This window comes from Alexandromys fortis, unplaced genomic scaffold, assembly GCF_014885135.2.
Source record: "Alexandromys fortis isolate MF-2015 unplaced genomic scaffold, M_Fortis_MF-2015_v1.1 scaffold_128, whole genome shotgun sequence".
NCBI lineage: Eukaryota > Metazoa > Chordata > Mammalia > Rodentia > Cricetidae > Alexandromys > Alexandromys fortis.
The window spans coordinates 1,420,273-1,426,586 of record NW_026068012.1 but is presented as its reverse complement, the minus strand read 5'-3'; positions in this window follow the sequence as shown (position 1 = coordinate 1,426,586).

Sequence of the window (6,314 nt, the reverse complement as noted above, 5' to 3'; positions counted from 1 at the left end):
ATGGAATTTACCAAGTAGTGTTGGCTGGCTATCCAGTAAGCCAGAGTCTGCCCCTCTCTACCCCCCCCCTGCACTGGGATTACAAGCATTGCTAAAAGTTTATTGTACATGTAAATTCAAATATATATTCTATTATATTATATATATTTCTAGAAAAGTTATGTTCATATGTCAAGAATTCTCCCAGCCTATGAATTGTATTTTATTCCATTAAAAATATATCTCAAAGGACAAATGCTTTTCATTTTAATTAATTATGTTGAATTAATTATTCGGTGAGTCACATTTTCATATCATATTTAAAGGTTTAAAAAAAAAACCTAGCAGAAGTCACAACCTTTTTCTTGATGCTTCCCATCAAAGCTAGCAACGTCACACGCCATGAAGAGGCTATGACGTGTTCACGCTCCATGAAGAGGCTATGACGTGTTCACACTCCATGAAGAGGCTATGACGTGTTCACATTCCATGAAGAGGCTATGACTTGTTCACGCTCCATGATGAGGGAAGCTATGACGTGTTCACGCTCCATGAAGAGGCTATGACGTGTTCACGCTCCATGAAGAGGCTATGACGTGTTCACATTCCATGAAGAGGCTATGACATGTTCACGCTCCATGACGAGGGAGGCTATGATGTGTTCACACTCCATGAAGAGGCTATGACACGTTCTGAGATGACTTTGTGTGTGAGAGACGATGCAGACGAGGCCCCACTCACCTACAGGCTGCTCTCCAGTCTCCCCAGGACTGTCTGCCGGACGCAGGCTGCTCCATTGACTCGCCTTCACGCATTTGTCAGGACTAAATTGTGAGAACTACATTGCAGACGGCAGGATTCTGCACTGCTTTCCCCTGATGCATGCAGCATTCGCCTGCCATTCACTGCACTGCATTGACTGCCGCTGCTTTTCAGTGAGCGCCTAAATCCCACGTGTGCACGCGCCACCTTGTAGTTTTCACTATTGCTTTTGGTGCTCTAGCCTCTGATTTTTCAACCTGTCAGTTGCTACAAGTTTCTGGTGAAATGATTTTGTTCTTTTATTAAATCGATGGTTTAATAAGGAGAGTATTGACATATGACGGCACCTGTTCTGATTCATCATCACACCATGTAACCATGCACGTCACATGCAGAGCAGGAACGCTGTCTGTCTTGTGTTCTGGCACAGGACTGCATAGGAATGTGTGTGTCTCTGAGTCAAGAGTCAAAATCTAAAATATTGTCTTAGTTCTTACATAAAGGACAAAATAAATCTACACTGAATTTTATTGACGGAATTCAAAGCATGTTCTTAGAATTTCTAATGCTGTGAAGAAACGCCATGACCACAGCAACTCTCCTAAAGAAAGACATTTAACAGGAGCTTGCTCACAGTTTAGAGATTTGGTCTGTTATCATGATGGAGGAATCTCAGTGGCACCCAGACAGACATGGTGCTGAAGAGGGAGCTGAGAGTTCCACATCTGGTAGGCAGCAGGAACAGAGAGTCACTGGGACCGGCTTGAGCTTCTGAAACCCCAAAATCCACCCGCAGTGACAGACTGCATCCCAACGAGGCCACACCTCCTAATAGTGCCACTCCCTATGGGCCTATGGGGGCCATTTTCATTCAGACCACCATAGTATGATGCTAACGTTTGATAAGATTAGGTGTGTTCACTGTAATATGTCTGTAGACACATAATACTGATATTTGAGTTCAATTTTTACATTTTATTTGTTTCCTCTCTCTGTGCATGCATGTGTGTGTGTGTGTGTGTGTGTGTGTGTTATGTGCAAGCATATACTGCACACCATGGTGCACATATGGAAGTCAGAGGACAACCTGAAGCAGGTGGAGCTACTATGGTGTCAGCTTCAGATGTACAAACGCCTGCTTTAGCTTTGAATGCTAGCTGTTTAGCAGATCCTTACCCATCCACACACACCACACCTTCCCCTGAGGTAAACACTGATTCTCAAGGTTCACACCACAGTATACAGCAAGGAAGGAGACTAACGACTGGGAACATTCCTTTCCAAAGTCTTACGCCAGTTCCAGGGGAGCTTGGTAGACTGCCTTCCCCCATGAGACTCCCTTCCTGTATGCAATAGACCCCAGCCTCTCTCTGCTGCTGGTTACATTCTCATCCAAGGGCCTTTGTTCCCTGTAGCCAGTGAGAGAAGAAGACAGTGTATTTTGAGAACGTAGTGTGATAGAATCCCCAGCAATCACTGCTCGGTAGAGTGCAACTGAGCACATGAGGGCAGCGTGGAATTTTCTTATATTTTAGTGTGCGAGATTTCTTTTCTTCCCAGCTTGTTTTGAAATCCCTAGAAAACAGAACTACTTAGAAACACAATCTCTGAGACTGTTTTTCCGCCTCAAGCACTCTGAATATTTCAGCAGCCCTAATTAATAGCACTAAGTCTTTGCTGTTCTCAGAATGAATCATTAAAGGTAAAAGAGGTGCATGATTTGTTTCGATTCGAGACGACGGCAAGATCAAGGAGAATTCTCCCTTCCTGAAAGTCCACTGATGTGCAGCAAACATGCCTTCAAATCCAATTACCTGACCCTGGCTGTGAAGTCGGTGTCTAAAGGACAACACACATCAGAAGGGAAATAAAAACACCGAGAGATAATTTTATGCTTCCGCTAAGAGATGGGGAGCCTGTGTCTGCGCATCAGTGACAGTCTGGAGTCTGAAGTCTTCCGCAAGGAGTCACCAACAAACCCCACACCTGCCTCTGGCTTGGGTCCTGAACCACTGCAAACCAGTGATCCGCAGTTCCCTGGAATGATGTCATCCCGAGGTGGCGAAGCCCTTCACCTCCAGCCCTTTATAGAGCATTTTCCTTAGCTTGTGCATAGTGGCCCAAAGACTGGGGCCTCTTTTCTTCTATTTTCTTCGAACAAAGATGCACCCAAACCATCTCAGTTACAGAAATTTACCTACCTGACTGTATCAGGTAAAGCTTATGGCTTGAATGCCCTTTTGACCCTTAACTCTGAGTGAGAGTAGTCACAGGAAGAAGCAAGAACTGAGGCTGGAGGGCACAGGCTACTTGCCCAGAGCACTTTGGTCCTCAGCACCTACACAGCAGCTCACAAGCTCGTGTGACTCCAGTCTCAGGGATCTGACGTCCTCTACTGCGTACTGCATGCCCGTGGTGCATACATAATACATACATACATACATACATACATACATACATACATACATGCATGCAGGCAAAACACAAAATAAAAATCTTACTTTTAAAAGAATCAGGACACCACACTGGTCTGTGTTCTCAGGTATAAAGACGAATAATGCAAAACCATACTTCTATAGGGCAATGTACATGTTTAAAGACTGCTCCATCAAGAACAAAGGTCTAAGTGATTCTAGTTGCGTGAACCTCACCTCCTCCAGACATTTGTTATCTCCTACATCACTCTGCTAGGATCCGTTGTTTTCTGTCTACCAAGTTAACATGGATAACAATTTCTCCTCCCACTGAGCTTCTAGATAACTTCTATTGTCAGGTTTATTCCTTGCCTTCTCTTGTGAAGACCACCTGCAGGACACACGTGTCCTCTCCAAACCCTTAGGACCAACTACAGATGAGGAAAATGTGGCTGTGAAATCACGTGATGAAATCCGACTGGAGATCACAGTCCATGCTGAAAGCCACAGAAATGAACTGAGCGTGTGTTAACTCTAATCGCCTCTGGCCTTGGCAGGGATAGACGTGCAGAGGGCCAGGGGAAAGCGCTGCCATTATAGGCTTGTTGCGCCATCAGCAATAGCGTGTCTCTTAAATCTGCACCCGAGCTTCACTTTTAACATGTCGTTCATCTGTGTCCACTGTCATTCAAAGGAAATTCTCCGGAGACATCAGCATGTACACTGATAATCCCAGCGATCAAGATCAAGGAGGACCTGAGACCAAGGTCATCCTTGACTCCAAGCGGAGCTTAAGCCAGCTAAGCTACAGGAAACACTGTCTCAAGAGAGACATGCCTTGAGGCAGTAAAATGGTAGGCAGAATTACAAGATGCCCCAATATCCATAACATCAAATTGGTTATCAAATTCAATATCAAATAACAATTCCATTTGCTACCAAACCAAATGTTACTCCAGACACTGCTGTGAGGGATTTTCCGGGCATAATCTGGGTTTCAAAGTCAGTTGACCACCAAATAAATAAAGAGCCTAGGTAGACCTTGCCTGATTACACAAGGCTGCTACAAGAGGAGAGGCCTTGCTGGTGGAAAGAGGAGAGATCAGAGAAATGAACCATGGGAAAGGCCTAGGCTACCACCCCTGGCTCACATGGAATCCATATGATGATAGATACAGATGGGGTTTCAAGGAATACCCTCCATTGTAGGACCACAGTGACTTATACAAAGGCAGGCAACTAAATTCCGCCAACAGTGAAAATAAACCTAGAGGTGAATTCTTTCCCAGAACTACGGACAATAATCTCATGTCTGGCATGCTGATCTTAGCACGGATCTGCTAAGTAGAGAAGCTATGCATTGCAGGACTTCTAACCCTTCAGCTCCACACTAAACGCATGGATAGTTTTTAAAAAGCTATTGTGTTTGTTGAAATTTTCTTGTAAATAAATACTAATATAAGATACTATTATCCCAAAGGACCATGGAGTATATGAGCCCAAATGGGACTCCTATTACCCTCTCCAAAGCTCAGGAAATATCCCAAAAGAGACACCATTGGGCATGTGAGTGTGTGGGATCCCTTACAGCCAGAATTCCAGCTGGTTGTGAGCCACCTTTTTCAGGTCCTGTGAACGAACAGCAAATGCTCACAACTGTTAAGCCAACTCTCCATGCCCTTGACAGTTAGTTGTTTTCAATAAAAAAAATAAAAATAAAAAATAAATGAAAACAACCAAACCTCCTTGCGCTCCACTAGGTTACATAACATTTCCTAATGTGCCGCTCATTAGACCCTGGCTTATCAAGCTGAAGGAAAGGCAATTGGTGTGGGAGCCTGGGTTTTGTTTAGATCCTGGAGAGAGCACAGTGGGAGCATCCTGACTTCCTGCTCTGCCAGCTTTGCCCTTATTCTACTCTGAGCAACAGCTAACTAACACAATATTCTTGAGTCAGGGTACCAGAAGTCCATGGGGAGACACGTTAGCTCCTAACAGACCACTCTGGCATAGCATCTTTCCCCACAGTATCTGATTCTGAGATCAAGCTTGCTAACCAGTCAGAGCCAACAAGAGGTTTCCCCCAATTTTACCAGAACTTGTAAGGGGAAGAGGTGAAACTAGTCCCAAGGGAACTGGAGCTGAGTCCGTTCACATCTTCACCTCCTTGGAAATACATAACTGCCAGTTCGGAGCCACCCATGGCAAGCAGAGCTTATCATAAACAGATAGCATGTATCAGGTTGCTGTAGGCCAGGTTCTGATTGCAGGGCAGCTTCCTGGGTAGCGTCAGGTCATCCCAGATAGCCCTCAATCTCACTTAGAGTTCTCAAGACTAACTCGAATATTCTAGAATATAGCAATCTGAAATGAGGAGACCGCTAACTAACAGAGCCTACAAGCAGGGCACCACTCAGGACCTCAACCCAGAGAGTTTTGTCTTTCCGGGGCCTCATACCTATGACCAGATGTCCAATCTCTCAGGTCCAGTGCAGACAGGCCACACAGAAATGAGACTACCTCTACCTGGAGGAGACTACCCTTAGGCTTAGGTGCTCAGCTCACTCTAGCTCCCAAATGTCTGCTTTCCCTGGGTGTCTAAGAGCAAACAAGTCCTAGGGTGTGTTCTAATTCCCTGCATACAGGTGTGTGGAAGTGCACAGCCCACACTAGGAGCCATTGATTCTCTCTCTCTCTCTCTCTCTCTCTCTCTCTCTCTCTCTCTCTCTCTCTCCCTCCCTCCCTCTCTCTCCCTCCCCCTCTCTCTCTCTCACATACACACACACACACACACACACACACACACACACACACTTCAGTAACTTGATATGCCAGAATTCCCCCCAAAGAAGGGCTTGTTGACCTAGGGACTAGGAGGCCATTTCAATCAGTACTGGGCTGTCAGGTGCAGAAAGGCCACCAGGCCAGAAGTCCCATCTTTACCTGATTGGCTCACACATAGTAATCAACTGGTGGAGGCCATTTGGGCCTGATGCAGGGCAACTCAGGCGGCCATTTTGGCTTCAGGATTCTGTTTGTTGTCAGCCGAGGTAAAGGCCCAGCACCTCTTCTTTTGTCCTCCCCTCCACAACTGTTTCCATGTATATTATACCTCTTAGGACTAGCTCTAATAAAGATCCAGCGTGCTAGCTTCATGCC